We start from the raw sequence: 18,230 nt of genomic DNA on the forward strand, positions 1-18,230 counted from the left end.
ATATGGAACATTATGCAGTTATCAAAGGTGATATTATAGAAGACTATTTATTAAATGGAAATATAGCTGAATATTAAGTGAGAGTCATAAATCGATGTATATTATGATTCCATTTTTGTTAAAATTATCTCTATTATATATATACATATAGCTCTGTGAATATATATATAGAAAAAGGGCAAATGCCACAATGTGCATAGTTTTTATCTCTGCATGGTTTAACTTTTCTGAATTGTTTAATTTTTCTACTGTGTTATCACTAACACTGAACATAAACTATTTGTTAAAACTCTATTTTTTTCCCCACTTCTACCCAAGGAAAAGAAAAAACCGTGGCTGGCACATTTCTAATGAGTAGCCCCTCTAAAGCCTCAGGCTTGGAGATTCTTGCTGCCTCGGGCCCTGGTCATAGGATCTGGCCTACAGCCAGCTGACAGGGTATAGCTTAGCTTTGCTAACCAGCTAGTAAGTGGCAGCCTCAGCAAACAACGTTTTGATGTGCTCATCATTCCCAGTCATAAGTGAAACCACTAGGGTGGGAACCAAAACTTCAGCCTGGATTGTCAATCAATTTACTGATGATTATCAGACATGAGGGCAAGTCTCTGTTGGCCCTGGTACAAGTCCTCATTGCTAAGGAGGGCTCAGATATTCCTTTCCTTAGTTATTTATTTGGATAACTCTCTCCTTTTACCAAAGGGCATTCTTAGACATTTGGAAGATATGGTCAGGTTTAAACGTCTATAAAGAAGCCAGTAAATTTAAGTGACGGAGAAAATGGAAAATAATTTCTTTGGCTATAAAGTTAGAAACATTAGCATGATTCAAGATTGACTGGAACCGTGGCAAGTTTCTGAAGCATTATGGATTGCTACTTTCTTTTACCATAGTGGAAGATGAGTTTAAAAAAGTAAAGCAGAGGAATCACCTCCAGCATGGCTGCCTATACTGCCTCTATTTTTACTTTTACGTTTTTAAAATCTTATGAACCATAGCTCAGTATTATTCATAGATAACGGTTTGATGGTTTTGTCAGAAAGATATTTCCATTTACATGTATACATTTTAAAGGTAATTTTATTATATCTGGGGACCAATTTTTTAAGTTCCACAATAGAAATTAATGTGCAAGTGGGATTTGTTTAACAGAAATTTGCCTTGGTGCTCTATTCCATCTATACGGTTAAGTGGGAAATTACCTATAAAACCAAGACTTTTTTTCCCTACTGAAAATAATCATACCCCAATTTCTTTTTTGAATAAGTTTTTCATAAATGGTGACTAGTTTTCTGTATCTAGATTCCCTATATTTCTCCTGTTTCTATTTTCATATGTAGAGATCCTTTTCTATGTTTCTTTTATAGCAAAGAAACTTTTTCATTATGTAATCCTGTGAAAGGCAGTGACGGTAATGATGGGACCTTTTTCATTTAACAAGTGTTAGTCTCCTGAAATGTTTACCACTCAGTGATTGTAACAGAAAACACATTAAGTCCTTTAAGAATGAGGAAGAAGTTATTTGAAGAGAAAGAATCCTTTGGAAATATGAATATGTGAATAGTTTCTAAATGAAGAAGAAAATCTTTGTCATTTATTTGAGGTTCTTTGTTGGGTTAATAATGTATGCTTTAGGGATACAATAAAGAAAAAAGTTCTTCCTCCAAATGTTACCAGAACAGTTTGTAAATCTCTGCTGATATTTGCAAGGCTTTTTTTTGTTTTTCTTGGTGAGGAAGATTGTCACTGAGCTAACATCTGTGCCAATCTTCCTCTATTTTATGTGGGACAGCATAGCTTGATGAGCAGTGCTAGGTCCGTGCCTGGGATCCAAACCTGCAAACCCTGGGTGACCAAAGCAGAGCGCACAAATTTAACCACTATGCTGCCAAATTGGTCCCTGAAAGGCATTTTGGCAGATGTGGGTTCTCTCTATGTAAGGCACCTTTTCTAAACTCTGTATCAGTGTATCAGGGAGAACAAGCCCATGGAAAAGATAAGCTTCATTGCATCTTACTTGTATCATGTGTATGTCATTAGATTTGAAACTGCAAGTGATTTAAAGGACATTAATTCACCTTAAGGAAACTTTCTTGGGTTTCTCTTTGACTTTATTTCCAAAGTCAGATTACAAGCTAATTTAAATTTCAAGTATTCGATTACATTCCTCTCGAATAACTGCTCACGATCTTTGCCAAGTCAATGCTCCCATTCAGGGAGAAGCTATTTTAATTCCACTGCAGGCAGGTCTTCTAATGAAGGGGACAGTTTAAATTCCTCTTACATGAAATAGCACAAGACAAAGGTTTCTTATCATAAAGGCTGAGTCAAGCCTACAAAATGCTTTGTATCCTAAATTATATACACGGCTTTTAAATTAACATTGCAGAAATGTTCTGTATTAGGAATAAACAGCATAAAGTACCTAACAGATTAGTGGAAAAGAACCACAGGAGTCCAGAGAGCAGTGACACAAAGCGGCCACTTGATAGCTTGATGTTATTCAGACTAAAGAAGATTTTCGTTTTAATCATCTTCACCCAAAGGGTAAGCATCATCTTCACATTTGTCTTTATTGTTGTTTAAGAAGAAAAACAATTTGAATCCGTAATTTGAGTCAGTGCTAGGCTTTAAAAAGATGGTGTCTGGTGTTCCATTATCCTAAAAAGGTGGGGGAAGGGGGAAAATGTGGGGGGTTAGTTAATTTCACTTTGTCTACAATGGGTGCAGCTCATTCTCACAAAACAGTGGATCCTGGCTTCTCTGGGTAAAGTAAGTAGAAAACCTTGTAGGCCTCGGTCCTGCATCAGAAATGATGAGCGGTGCAGTTGATGAGAATGAATACTCCCACTCCTTGAGATGCTCCAGGCGAGAGAGCCTGGGTCCTGCATAACGGGCGGAGTCTCCTGCCCTAAACACCAGCCCGGGACAGGCCAAGGGAGGAAGGATGGAGAAAAGAGATTTTATTTGATTTGTAATTACTCCTTTTCTTAAAATTTCCTCATTTGCAGCAAAGGAACTTAGAATTTCTTCTTTTTTTTTTCTTTTTGAAAAACAACAATTTCAGTCCTTCCAAAAGATGCTGATGCTGTGTATCTTTGGAGAGAAGGTATTTTACAGGAAAAAAAATACTCCATTGGCAACCAAGAAAATGCAATACTAAAGCATTATTTTAAACATTGGTTGGTCTCAGTGTGAGAATAACTGGAATTTCAGTTAGCCTATCTTCCTTTTTGATTTACCAGTTTTGGGCTCCTCTGTAGTCTGCTCACTCATGCCTTCATACACATTTCTTTTCAGCATTATTCTCTGACCTAAATCACAGTGAAATGGAATATATTACACCAAATTTTTCATATCTGAACAAACTGCAGTCATTCAACCGCATAACACATTCCACCTGCAAAACTCCATGTCAGAATCTCAGATTAGGGACGTTTCCCACTTGGTGGAAATGTGATCCACTGTGAGGAACCAGAAGGTGGTTCATCTGCATTCTCACTGAAAAGAAAGTATCCTCCACACAGAGGACAGGAAGCTGTTCCATAAAGACACGGGAATCCCAACATTGTGGTATTAATAAGAATAAAGAATTAGATCAATGAAGCAGAAGAGAGTCCAGAAATAGATCCACAAATATACCACTGATTTTTGACAAATGAACTCAAACAATTCAATGGAAAATGAAAAGAATTTTCAACCAACGATGATGGAAAAATTAGATATTCATTTGGGAAACTGTCAACTTTCACCCCTACCTCCCACCAAAAATATAAACCTAGATAGATCATAGACATAAAAGTTTAAAACTGAAACCACAAAGCTTCCAGAAAAAAACAGGAGAATATTTTTGCAACTTTGAAGTAGGTAAAAATTTCCTAATTTCCTAACAAAAAACACTAACTATAAAAAAACGAATTACCAATTGGTCTTTGAAAGAATTATCAAATAACACTGTTAAGAAAATGAAAAGGCAAAATGACAAACAATTCAACTTAAAAAAAGGGCCAAAGACTTAAACAGATACATCACAAAAGTAGAAAATATGAAGGCCTATAAGCGGATGGAAAGGTAGTCAGCGTCACCAGGCATAAGAGAAATACAAATTTAAACCAGAAAAAGACATCATTTCATAGCCCTCTTATCACTAAAAATAGAAAGACAATACCAAATGTTGGCAAGGATGTGGAACAACTGGAACTCACTCACTGCTAACAGAAAAGTTAATCAAACATCTACCCTATGACCCAGAGATTCCACTCAGGGGTATCATCCAAGATAAAAGAAAACACACGTCCACAAAAGGACTTGTTCAACAATGTGTATAGCAACTTTATTCAAAATGCCCAACTGGAAACAAGCCAAACATCCATTAAGAGAAGAACCAACAAGCAAACTACAGTATACGCACACAACGGAATAAGAGGACCGAGCTACGGATACAACGAGGATGAATCTCAAAGACATGACATGGATGGAAAGGAACTAGCACAAAGGGTATTTATTGCATGATCCCCACTGTAGAAATTTAAAAACAGATAAAACTAATTTATGGTGAGAGAAATCAGAACAATGATTTCTTCTTTGGGGTGGAAAAGGAGGAACTGACTAGAAAGTGCCAAGGGAGAATTTGCTGGGTGATGGCAATGTTCTATACCTTTATTAGGGTGGTGCCATGACTGTGTATAATTTGTTAGAACTTATCGAACTGTACACTTAAGATTTGTAAATTTTACTTAAAAAAAAAACCCCATATTGTATTAAAAAAACAATATTACCAACACTGTCTTACTAAAAAGTTTTTAAAAAGGTTTTATTACTGATCTGATATCCTAATAAAATTATTTTTAAATTCTTCTGAACCTTTCTACCTCTTATTTATATGTAGTATGCCACGTATTTATAAAGAAAACATGATGACTCGATTCCATATGAACTTATGACAGTTATAGTTTACTCATTTTAATGTCATATTGTGCCATTATCCATGAGATTACTTTATCAGGACCTGAGAATAATTTTTTCTACTTGTAGGCCCTTGGAAAGCTTATTTTAAACAGTTAGCCATCATTAATACCCATTTAAAACCTTTATTTTTGCCTCTTCTGCTTTTACTTGACCAATTTTCCTTTTATTTGTCTCATGTTTGTAATAAAGCAATTTTCTGGAAGAAATTAATATGCATTTTATATGAATATAATATATACACTTACCTCTTTTTCTAACTGACTTGTATATTACTCTTAAAAACACACAGCTAAGCACCTTGAGGTCAATGGAAACTTTAAGAACAAGTCTTGGTTTTGAATATCTGTTCTGTTCCTTACTAGTTATACAAGTTTAGGTTAAATTACTTCATTTCTTTAAGACTCAGTTTCTTCTTAAATAAAAATAACTATTTTATGGCTTCAAAAGGGGACAGGAGGTAGGAGCTGGCCCCAGCAGCTAGTAAGGGAGGGTTCTGTCTGTAGAGAATTTAAAGAACAATAATAAAGCCTCATGCAAACAATTCTAAAACATACCAGTGATCAAATACCTGTCCCCACGGGGCAAAGTGATCCCAGTGACACTACATATGACAATTCAAAGCAACACAGTCTGGCAGCCACCTCTGAGGGAGGGAGCAGAAGTAACACAAGCCTGAGGCGAGTCTCACTCAGCTCTGGCCCAGGAACAGCTGACCTCCACTGAACACCTTCTCTGTGCCTGGCCCCCCGCTAAAACACATTAACCACTTCATCCTCGAAACAATTCTATGAAGCAGATACTACTGCCATTTCACAGCGGAGGAAGCTGAGAGAGAGGTCAGTCACCTTCTCGGGGCTACCAGCTGGTGAGTGGTGGAATCTGGGGTCCCCGGCAGTTGACCCCAACATGTGCACTTGAACCTTGAAGCTGCACTATGGTTCCGAGCTTCCAAGGCTTCCCGGGGGCTTTAAAAGGTCACTGCGAAAGGAGTGGGAAGGTCAGAAAAGAAGGACTCTCAATTTATAACAGTCTGTTTTGGAAAATTTGGATCCTCAAAGCTTGAATCACAACAGTACAAGAAATAAGAATAATTAAAAGGGCAGAGCCTCCAGTTATAGTTCTTAGGAAAATAAACTACGATCTAATTTCCCAATATCCAGGAAATGGAGAAGAGCAGCCTTGCCAAAAACCTTGCATTCAGCTGCCTAAATGCACCATGTTTGTTTGTTTGTGTGTGTGTGTGTTTGCGTGCGAGTGCCAAGCTCCTCTCAGGCGCTCTACAAGCTAGCCCGGCCCAGCACCGTGTCCGCCTGGAGCCTGCGCCTGGCTTCCCTGGGGCCATGGACCTGTGAGTGGGCCCAGTGCTCTTGCCAAGGAAAGCAGCGACCAACTGCAGGGGCCAGCAGAGGGGAGCAGAGCATTCCAGGCGCGCAGGACTGCGTGTGTTTTCACAGCAGTGAACTCGCCCCTGGCCACGGTGTGAATGTGGCTATAAATCAAGTGGTAATTAGATTTCGCAGCATTTAGCACAACCCCTCTGCCCTCATTTACCAGCAACGGACAGGAAAGAAAGGCAGACCATTCCCACCAAGTACGCAGGCTTCTTCACTTTGAGCCTTGTGTTCTGCTTTCACCCTCAAAGCACAAGGCAGCCCCGGAGAGAACATTCTCTCAGGGTCCAGGCTGCGTGACAATACCCTGTAATGACACCAAGGATGGGGATGGAAAAATCTCCGGGAGAAAGGGGATCTGTCCTTATCATAATGGAACAACCAAAAGCCTACGGAAAACAGAACAGCAGTTCAAATAAACTATGCATTAGTAGGAAAATTTAATTAACCTATCAGAAAAGCATCGGAATCTTCACAGATACATGCACAACACAGGCACCTAAGCAAACTAAGTTCTCATTTGATTTTAGTCAAGGCAAATTCGGCCTTCACTTTGGGCTATAAACATGCCATCTTGCGCGATTTATAAGGATTTATAAGGGAGACCTCAGGAGATGTGTGAATTATGCCTTTATGAAGATTTTAGCTTTAAATGTTATCAAGCCCCAGGAAAATGCAACTGAATACTTGGGTTTACGTAAAATGTCAGTGTTCTCTTTTTAGTGTGACTTGATGCTTTTTATTTTACATTTCCACACTTCACTTAACTTTTGATAACCAGTAGAAATTGAAACAGTACTGGAAAGCTAAACATTTAATGTGTATTTATTTTAAACTACTGGCTATATTCTCAATGGACTCATCCTGACAACCTCAAAAAGCTAGAGATGTCAATGATTCCAAATTGCATTATGATTGGAAATTTTTAGTTTAAAAACTTATTATTTTAGACCATAAGTTGGCAAATCTTTTTGTAAAGAGCCAGATAGGGGATATTTTAGGCTTTGTAGGCCACGCAGTCTCTGTCATGACTTCTCAGCTCTGCCACTGCAGCACAAAATAGCGAAGGTCAAAGTGTAAACAAATGATCATGGCTGTGGCCCAATAAAACTTTATTTACAAAAACTGACAGTGGGCTGGACTTGGTCCATGGGCCATCGTTTGCTGCCCTCTGATCTAGACCAGACTAAAACAGCACGGAAGGTGGTCTCTAACATATATGGAAACTGACACCTCCAAGTGAAAAAGAACTATAAATAAGCAACTCCTTGTACCCAATTGTATAAGGCAAATGTTTCTTGAGTTTCTGGAAGTTGCTAATTTTTATCACGAAACATAAGATTTGAGGGTGTTCATCCTTTCTTGCACGTAGCACATTAATGGGTGTTAATGCTGATCAGAGCTGGAAACTGAGCTTGTCCTACGTGTGACTCGAGGTGGCTAACAACGTTCTACTCACAAGGGAAGGCTTCACTTGACCAGCACTGGATCTCAAGAGGCCCAAGGCACCTTAAAAAGAAAAATGCCACTTCTGTCACTTAAGAGCACAACTGATTTACTCAACTTCAAAAGGGCACTGAAAATGCCACGCTTTGAAAAACACAAAACACTAAGGGAGTGGGGAGACGCATGATGTACCCTTCCCAAATGACACAAAAGAATGTGTGTCCACAGGTGTAAGGAAAATTAATTAAAATGCAATCTTTAGATCAGGAATGGTGATTATTTAAATGCCAAGAAGAAACATGACCCCAAATGGAAAGGGAAAAAAAGATATAGAGAGAGGAGGGGGAAGACTGAAGCTATTCAAATGAAGTCGGCTAACACAACATCCTCAGCTGGGCGCCATGCTGTCAGGTTTGCAAATGCTCTTGCAGGCAGAGTGGAGAGTCCCTCCCGCGTGCTTCCAGCACTACACCTCAGGTGCATACAGGAAAACACGGCTGCTCTCCAACCCTGCTGCTCACTGGCCCAGCTGACAAGGCCAGCATGGCTGCTTCGGGCTGGTGCCCTCATTACAGAAAGCAAACTACTTGAAACCCAAACTCTCCAAGTTTGCCACTGGAGTCCTTTTTGGAACAAGAGAGGGTATGAATAACTATCTCAGTTTCCCAAGATTTTATATCACAGTCTGTGTGATTCTTTTTTTAAGCCACTAGTTTGAGAATGCAGCAATTCAATACTACATACCATCTGATAACATGGTGTAGAAAAATTGAGAAAGAAAGGAAAAAAAGAGCTGAGAAGGTGCTATGAAGTAATTGTTAATTTTTCAGATACATGAATAAACATGTCATTAGCCGGAATAAGAAATTTATGAACTAAAGGGATTACTTGTATAAAAACAGATGTATACAGCAGTAGAGGTCTTGGATTTTTTTTTTTGGTGAGGAAGACTGGCCCTCAGCTAAGATCTGTGCCAGTCTTCCTCTATTTTGTATGTCGGACGCCACCACAGCATGATGAGTGGTGTGTAGGTCTGTGCCCAGGATCCACACCCCAGAACCCTGGGCTGCTAAAGCGGAGTGTGTGAACTTAACTACTACGCCATCAGGTGAGCCCCAGAGGTCTTTTGCTTTTTGAGGGACATGGTTCTCCCCACTCCCACCATCAACTCTGACAAGCTCTAGCTCCAAATACACTGGTCCCAAGCCCCTCGGGAAACACAGATGATGAACGGGTCCAGAGACTACTCTCTCACCTCCTCTCAACTGCTCTGCTCTTTGCAGTGTCAATCTTCTCCTACCGACTAAATCCCCAGAGTGTTCCCTCCTATTCTTGTGTATCTTTGCTTAGTTGTGTCTAATTGAAGAAACACAGCAAACTATACCCAGCTAGCAACAGGTCTTCTGCACAGCCCATTTTGAAAAATCACATTATCGTTTATGATTCTTCGGTAATGAAGCAGAGGACTAGGGGGGAGGTATATAAACACTCCGCTTGCTCTTGTTCAGTTGGGCTTGGAAGGAGACTTCAGACTTCTGCATCCATTTGCCCTCAGGGAGAAGGGATCTGGCCCCCTGGGTGTAGACTGCTCCTGGCTGGTGCTAGAATCCTCCTATCAGGAGGTGCCAACAGGGTTTCATATCCAACTTCACTCCCCCACCGCCAGGTATATATATACAATATATAATACTATATATTGAAAGCAAACAGAAAAATTTTAAAAGTGATGAAGTGAAATTCCAGTGAAAAACAGAAAAACATTTTCAGGCAGGCCAAATATTGAATAAAGTTTATAGTAAAACATAAAAGGCACTGAGATAAAATAATTGAAAATATCTTACTGAACCAGTAAAAAAAAAAAAAAGGTCTTAAACCTTTTTCTTGCCTATCTATAGTGACTGACCTAGGGATCTCACGGCTCTAGATCCCACAGATGTGCTAACGACTCCCACGTGTACCTCTCCAGTCCGCCTTCTCCCTGACCTCCGGACTGGTGTATTCACCAGCAACTCACCATCTCCATTTGCATGGCATCAGCAGCTCAAACTCAAAGGGTCCAAAACTGAGCTGCTAAACCCACTCTCAAATCTCTCCACACCATTCTCTCCTCCGCTAGTTAACCACAGCATCCTTCTTCTGGGTGCTTTGGCCAGAAACCCTGGAGTCACCCTTTATGTTTTCTATCACACCACACATCCAAATTGTCATTAAATCCTATACACCCAATTTTCAAAATATTTCCAGAACCTAACCATTCCTCACCTCCTACACAGCTGGACCCTGGCCCAAGCCACTGTCACCTGTGCTCTAAATTACTGCAACTGTCTTACTGGTCTCATCCAGTCTCAGCACAGCAGCCACAGAGACCCTGTTAAGATGACGGTCAGACCAAGTCACTCCTCTGTCCAAAACCCTTTAACAGCCTCCCACGGCCTTCAGGGCAAAAGTCAAAATCCTAACAATAGCCCTACAGCCCTTTCCACTCCGGCTCCAGGTAAACCCTCTGACCTCAGTTCCGACAGCATGACAGCCCCCTCCACTCCTAAACACTGCTCTCCTGGCGGCTCCCAGGCGCACTGCCAGGCCCCTCCTGCCTCAGGTGCCACTCCTCTGGTTGTTGGCTGAATTCAGTCCCTTGTGGCTGGAGGACTGGCATCCCAGTTTCCCTGCTGGCTGTGCCATTCTCATCCCCTAGAGGCTGTTCACCGTCACTGCCATGCGGCCCTCCCACAGCTCACCTCTCCAAGGTCGGCAGGACAATCTCTACTCCAGTGTCCTGAGACTGAGACTTACAAGATGGAACCAAATCATCACCTTCACTGGATCAGTCTCACCCACTCAGCACAAGGTCATCTCAGAACTCCGCCTACCACGCTCCCCGAAGTGCACCCACCACCTCTCCCCTACATCATACATCCACCCCCAGCCCTGCTTTACTCTCTTCTTTTTACCATTTGAAAGACTAAATATTTTATATATTTATCGTCCGTACGTCTGCTCCCTCTCACTGAAACAAGCCTCAGGAGGGCAGAACCTCCTGTGTTTTTGATTATTGCTATATCCCCTGCCTGTAGAAGAACAGTGCTCAAAGCAGATTATCGATAAATATTTACTGAAGGAATAAATGATTTACTACACAGGTTTCCTTTCAAAGCGTCAGCATCTCACATCCCTGATTCTATGGCTAAGCCGCAGATCACTATGCCCTCTTCCGACTGTCACTGCATTGCAGCAGGACTGTGTTCAGACACAAAACATGAAACTAAATGTTCTCTTTCCCATGACAACAGCACTATCCAGTTTTATTTTATTGATAGTTTTATCAGCCAACTATGTGGTGAGAACTCCACAGTGAATATTTGCAAAACCAGCATTTTATACTTATGTGAAAACAGAGACGTTCAGTGTCCGGTTCCCAGGCCCATAGATAATTTCTGTGTTTGTTTGTTTATCTTAAAAATTCTTCAGTGAAACAGTGGAGAGAATAGGAAGTAAAGACTAAACTCCCCTTGAATGCTGACTCCAAGAAAACCATGCATATATGACTGGGGTGGGGGGTGAGTTAAACAAAGAGAGAAGTGTGGCATTCAGAAGCAATGAATATCCTATCGCTAGAGTAATATATATTACAGATCCATTATCCATCTCATTTAAAGGTATGCGGCTTTTTGCAAGAGGTAGGGGAACACGCAAGGCCAGAGGCTGTAAAAGTGAAATACAAGTCCATGTAAAATACACACTGTATATCCATTTCACCTCACGTGCTTCTAGTTAGCAAGGTTTTTTAGGTGATAAAAAAATGTATATGCACTTAAAACAATACTCATAAACCCACTGCAATTGCCAACTTCTATAACAAACTGATGATTTACCTGCCACACAGCCTAAAAACCATTCACACATGGTCTCCACTAGAAGTAACCAAATGCTCCTCAGGTGATCACAGGTCATAAAAGGCAGCCTGATTTTCTCTTTTACCTTGTTCAAGATTGCCCACTCTTCTTTATTTTACTAGCACTACTACTATTAATATAATTCAAGGAACACAATAAATTTCTAAATCTCCCTTGCCACTGATAAATGAGCAATCACTTCTGAATTCCTGGCAGGTTTCTGCTCTGGCTTATCCTCTCTAACCATATGTACAGTTCCCACGTTCATCTGCCAAAAAGAGTGATTCTGGCAAGTCACTCCTGTGGTCATGAACTCAGGGCAGCTCCCTATGGCCTGCCTTGTCAAGTTCTTAACCCGGATTAAGCCCTTAACCTGGGTCAGTTTGGTTTCTACGTTAATGGCAAGACCCTGCACCCTTGACCAGGTCCTCATTTGACCAGGCTCCAGGGCAAATGGCTGAAAGACAATCATAAACCTAAACCCTAAGCCCTAACTGACTGTAAAAACATCCCTTTATACAAAGGACGGACTGCTTCTCTTTCCCTTAGAAATACACACGGTTAAGAAAGAAAAAAGTCCATAAAACACAGTCTTCAGCATCTCAAAGTACCATAAGCATGGAGGTAAATTTGGCATTTCCTAAGCATCTTAACCGAACTTTCTGTGGAAGCAGAATTCTAACACAAACTCCAGGAACTCCCCCTGCCTGGTGGACTCACCCTGCAAAATCCCAGGACAGTGAATATAACCAGTTTTACTCCTTTGATTAGGCACATTCTCTGGCACATTAACCTTAAGATAAGGAGATTATCTGGAAGGGCCCAGCCTAATCTCATGAATCCTTTAAAAGCAGAGTTTTCTCTGGCTGATCAAAGAAGAGAAGCCAAAGAGATGAGAAATGAGGGGGATCTGACCAGGGATCTTGCTGCGATGTTGTGAGAGAACCTGTGAGAAGATACGTGAGAAGGCCCAAGGCAAGGAATTAAGAGAGGCTTCTAGAAACTTATAGGAACTGATGGTAGCCCTTGGCTAAGAGTGGGGAAAAAAGGAGAAGAGTCCTGCCAAAAATCTGAATGAGCTTAGAAAAAGATTTTTCCCCAAAGCCTCAACTGAGAATGTAGTCCGGCCAACACGTGAGTGTGAGACCCTGAGCAGAGAACCCAGGACCTACAGAACCATGAGCTAAGAAATGGCTATCGTTTGCGGAAATTCGATATGCAAGCAACAGGGAACTAATGGGCTTTCTCCTAAGCCTAGCCTCTGACCGTTACAACAGGTGAAAAAGAAAGAAAAGTATGAGAGGCCTCCAAAGAAATCTCTATCCTTTCCACAAACCATGAAATCCAGCAACCAGCAGAACATACAAATCTTTAATGATAGTGACTATTCTAAAGATTATACATAAGCAATATTTTTCAGAAATGTCAAAATAGGAATTAGCCCTTCCATGATATTTTATTAATGTTATATCAATAATATCAACATCGACACTAAAATTTATCTAGGTTTCTATGACATATATTAGGAAAAGTGTTCATCTTCTATTCATAAAAATAGCAATTGATTATCTACTATATACAGTAGCCTTTGTAAGTGCTTATTGAGTAATGCCAGAGAATGCTAAGAAAAACACGGCATTCACATATTATTACAAGAAAAAGTAAACATTAGAGGATGTTGCCCCACTGTTTTTCTTAAGAATAAACATTAAATACTAAAATATAAGTATTCTGCGTCTCATTTTGCTTTTATAAGCAATCCTGCTGTTATTCCAATTTATAGACATTTGTTCATTTCTACTCCACGCTAGGCACTAAAAAAACATACATAACTATGTCAGCTCCTCATGTTCGGTCCCCCAGTCTACCGAGAGAGAAACAAGTCTATTAAGAATTGAAAAAAGCAATTTCAATCAGTATAACATTAGCGGTATGCACGTTATGGAAGATGCAGCGTAGCCCAGGAATTATATCATGTTTGGCACGACGGTGGTGAGCGATCAACTAAGAAAGTGTACATCTCCATCCACCCATCCAAAACTATTACGAGTGAAACAGAAACATCTGGTCTAATCAAGGGCAGTTCCAGCATTTGTTGTGTGCTTGAGGACTGAGACCAACTACATTTTTTTATTAAAGAAAACTAGCTTTTCATTAAATACTTGCATCCATTGTAGTCTGTTTAAATATGAAAGGCATATTTGACAGTTCTTCATCTGTCACAACTAAATTTGCACATGTCTAATACAACAGTCTGAGCACAACAAAATTTTGCCCATCCATGAGAAGGAAACACTGTTTTGTTCACTAACTTCTAAACTTCCCCAAATAGAAAGTTATATTGAAACCAAACTGACTCCTCAGAAACAGAATGGAGTATATGAGAGTTTGGGACCTAAATCAAACACACTAAACTTTTATTCCTGACTCAACAATGTAAAATGACAATACAGTCACGCACCACAAAAGATTTCAGTCAATGACGGACCGCATATACGATGGTGGTCCCGTGAGAGTAGCAGCATACCATCTAGGTTTGCGTAAGTACACTATGATGCTCACACGATGACGAAATCACCCAACAACGCATTTCTCAGAACATATCCTGTCATTAAGTGACACACAGCTGTAATTGTATTCTTGGAGACACACAGTGATCAAAATAAAAAATATTTAACATTACAGTTCAAGAACATACACACACTCATACACAGTATCTTTACTAGTCCTGCTAGGAAGAAATAAAAATCTTAATCCTTATCACTCTATAACGGTTTTTCCTAGGGGAGAAACTTCCCCATGATAATGCTTGTCTTATTTGGCATTTATTTTTAAAAGGATGAGCGTGACTCCTCACACAAGCTGTTTTCGAATTCTACCACTAAAAATCATTCCTAAAAGAAATTTCTTAAACTCAGTCTTTAGATGTTTAACATCTGCTGTGTGCTAGACAAAGTCGGGGATGCAAAACACGTGCTCAGAAATAACAGACAGGGAACAAACGCACTGACTGGACGCAGCGAAACGGACACCGCCTGACCCGGGCCCTTAAGCAGTTTATACCGGGGGGAGAGATGTCACTAATAGACACACAAAAAATTAAGAAGTAATAACATAAAACAAAAACAAAGCATCACTGAGAAGTTTACACTTAGAAATTAAGACAGTAAATTTGACCTTACAGGTTTTCTACCACATTAAAAATAAAAGAAAAAAGAAACCTCATTGATAATTCAAAACTAACCATGAGATCTTAAAACAGTAAACGCTATCAATTCAACCTGGAGTTTTGTGTTTAATCGAGGCATGAGAGGACTCTTCAGTTTTTCTGACTGGTCCACTTAAAGAAGGTAGGAGGCCAACTCTCCCTCTGTGCCTTACATGGAGACCAGGAGAACTCGGCCCCCTGGAGAAATACCGTGTAGCGCAGTCATTCTACAAACACATGAACTAACACAAGAGGAGCAGGCACAGAAGACCCCAAACAGATGACCCCTGCGGAGGGGCTCCGTCCCAAAAGGCAGGCATCCTGCCTGGCAACACAGTCCCCCAGCTGCTCCGTGGCCGGACAACGCAGAGGGGACTCAGGAAAGCCGAGTGGAGCACTCATTTTATTTAGAAATGGGGCCTCTTCAGTTAATGGATACCAGATTTTAGCTACTTTACTTCCTTTAACTCAGTTACTAATGAGTAAACATTTATTCTTAAGAAGAAAAATCTAAAGACTAGCAGCATATTTGCCAATGAGAACCAAAGAAGGCACCGAAAGGCAAGCTTGAGGGGTCCCTAGCCCAGCACTGAGGAGCCTGGGGTCTACAGTCCACAAGCCAGTGCCCACCCCAGCTCCCCCACATACCGCTGGTGTGGCCTGCACATCTGCATCTCAGGTCTCCACCTGCCAAAAGGAATAATGAAAGGGACAATGACAGAATGTATGAAGTGCACTATGGGTCTGGCACTGCACATTCACACTAGACCCTTATAAAGCAGGTACTGGGAGGACAATAATATAAGAATAATCATAGAATGGTACTCACACTATAGGGTCGTTGCAAAGATTAAGTAACATAAATGTACTGTGCTCACTGGCATTTGCCAGGCAAACAGGACATGCTCAGTAAATGGCAAGTATTACCATGACTTGGCTAAGTGAAGAAAGGGGGCAGGGATTTTAAGTAAGGATGTGAGCAAAGGAAAAGAACAGGCCTGCAAAAAGCACTGAGGGCCTTAACAGATCAATCCAGATGAGGAGAAGGGCTCCAAGGAGAAGAACAGTGATGGCTGGAGAGGTGAGTTAGAACTCCACTACAGCAACAGGTGAGCGCCCAACCTACCACATCTATTGCTTTACCCCCAGGGTCTATGGGAGTTAGTAAAAGGTTTTCAAGAATGAAGGGGACATGAAGATAGGATTTTTATCAACACCTATATGCAACATTCAGGGTACACTGAAAAGGAAATACCTGAGGGACAGACTAGCCAATCAGAACTGGCTTCAGCAATACTATGTGATAAAAGAAGATGAGGGCTTAACCTGGAACATTCTGGAAAGAGACAAAGGGTAAATAAGAAAGAGTCAAAGAACAAAAATACTTAATGAGTGAATGCCCAGGAGTTCAGGTGATTCTCCAAGGTTCTCCAAAGTTGGTTCCTTAGTAATGAAAGCTCAGTGGCACTCCAGGAGAAAAGCCAGGAGAGATGCTGCTTTGGCAGGAAGGTCAGGAGATCCATTCGTGACATGGTGAATTTGAGACTGGAGTGGAATATCAGTTAAGTGGATCTAGCAAGTGGCATAAATGTTGAGATAACCGATGAAGCACAGTTAGAACCAGCAGCAGGTATGATGTTCCGGGTGAAGAATGACAAGAGGGCTGAGACAGAGCCCTGGTGGATGGATACACTTAGGTCACAGGAAGTGGATGGACAAAGAGGGCAGGAAGGGGAGATGAGAAACTCTGACGTAGGAGGACAACAGAAGACAAGATGGAGCAGCAAATCACAAGGTCCTGAGGTCAGGGAAAAAAGGAATGAGTGTCCCTGGTTTGTAAAAGAAGATGGAGATCCTAGAGAAAGTATAGAAAAGAGGCAGAGCCGAGGGAAGGTAGAGGGGAAAGGAAGGCGAAAGATGGCCACAGATAGGACGACAGAACATACAGACGCATTGTTAGATGGTGAGACAAGGAGAGGCATAGAGTGGAAACTCCACTGTGGGGGCGCAGGTGTCAGGGCTCAGCAGGGTAAGAACAATGGTGAGATCCATGTTAATATTCCTTTTAAAATAAAAAAAGGTTCAGCGCCACCCTATCAAACCTGCACTAAAGGAACATTCAATGCTTCTACTTTTACCCTCAAAATATGAACAGATAATTTTCCTGAACAGAATTTGCAGGTGCTTCTGAAAGGGACTAAGAGAAAAACCTTTGCAAAATACTGTGCTAAACAATTCACCACTGCCTGGCTGTGTCATAACGGACTGTGCGTAAGCACTCTGGAGCTTCAGGCTGGGTTTAGGATTATTACGCAAGCATTTAGAATCGACTCTGCATTTCAACAGCATGTATATAACCCAGGGAACGTGAATCCATTAAGCTTTTATGCTAATAACTGTTCTGGAGAAGTTGAAAGAGAGTTAAAAGCAAAGAAGCTAAAATTTAAATTAAGTCCTACTTTGACATTAAAAAATTTTTTTTTCAAAATTCTCAAATTGGTCGCCAAGCACACTAACCTCCTACATGAAGAAGCTATTTTTAAAAAGAGTAAAATCTCAATATTCATTATGCACGTTAAACAGCCTCTCACGTTTTACAAGAGAGCAGTCATTTACCAAAACACATATAAACTTACAAAGGCAGAACTCCTTTATTACCGTTTGATAGAAAGTTACCTCTTCAAACATTAAGTATCATTGCTTGATTAATATCAGTTTAAAAAGAAGAGAGAGAGGGAAAGGAAAAGAGGACAACAATTAATTACATTCCCATGAGGTTTCTGGTGCCTCAGGTCAACTGTTGCGCCTCAGTGATGGAACCACAGCCCAGGCCTGGTGGCCTCCAGGGATGACGCTGAGGTGAGGGAAAGAAGAAAGAACAGCGGCAGCTTTCAAGTCCACCCCAAGATAGAGCTACAGTTTCTGAACACACTCTAGTCCTCAAGCCTCACAAGCATCCTACCCAAACACAGACCATGATGTCAAAGCTCAAGTTCTTAATATTCACCTCTTCCCTACAGATAGGCTGGAACTCCTGGACTAAGGCATAAGAATTATTTCACCATTTGAAATCCTACAGAATGCTCGTGTCATTGATTCCAAAAGACGTGGAGTATCTCATTCTTCTTGCATAGTCTTCACAGGAAAGAAACTGACTGAGTTTCCATTTTCTACCTAATTAGCTTCACCCCTGGAATACTATTTAAGCATTGTTTGAAAATGCTCCCTACCATGACCATGATTTTCTCTTCACAACTCTTCCATCCAGCTTTCTTCTGCTTTGAGGGTGTGCTGACATTATGGTTGTCAACAACATCAGCTCTAGAA

At 40.8% G+C, this 18,230-nt stretch overlaps 1 protein-coding gene across 8 annotated transcripts in view; it reads right to left on the reverse strand.

The window, feature by feature from the left end:
• The window catches only part of FAM110B (family with sequence similarity 110 member B), a 145,127-nt gene that overhangs the window by 76,980 nt on the left and 49,917 nt on the right, over positions 1 to 18,230 (reverse strand). For 2 of the 8 annotated variants that reach the window (XM_070221524.1, XM_023648569.2), the window contains exon 3: positions 15,552 to 15,590. The exons of 4 other annotated variants lie outside the window; for them this stretch is intronic. The gene's annotated coding sequence lies outside the window, so the exon portion shown is untranslated. Of the gene's footprint in view, positions 1 to 7,815; positions 7,866 to 15,551; positions 15,591 to 18,230 lie in introns of all 8 variants that reach the window. 2 more of the 8 variants (XM_023648568.2, XM_070221523.1) reach the window with 1 other exon arrangement.

Source organism: Equus caballus, chromosome 9 (assembly GCF_041296265.1).
Source record: "Equus caballus isolate H_3958 breed thoroughbred chromosome 9, TB-T2T, whole genome shotgun sequence".
Taxonomy (NCBI): domain Eukaryota; kingdom Metazoa; phylum Chordata; class Mammalia; order Perissodactyla; family Equidae; genus Equus; species Equus caballus.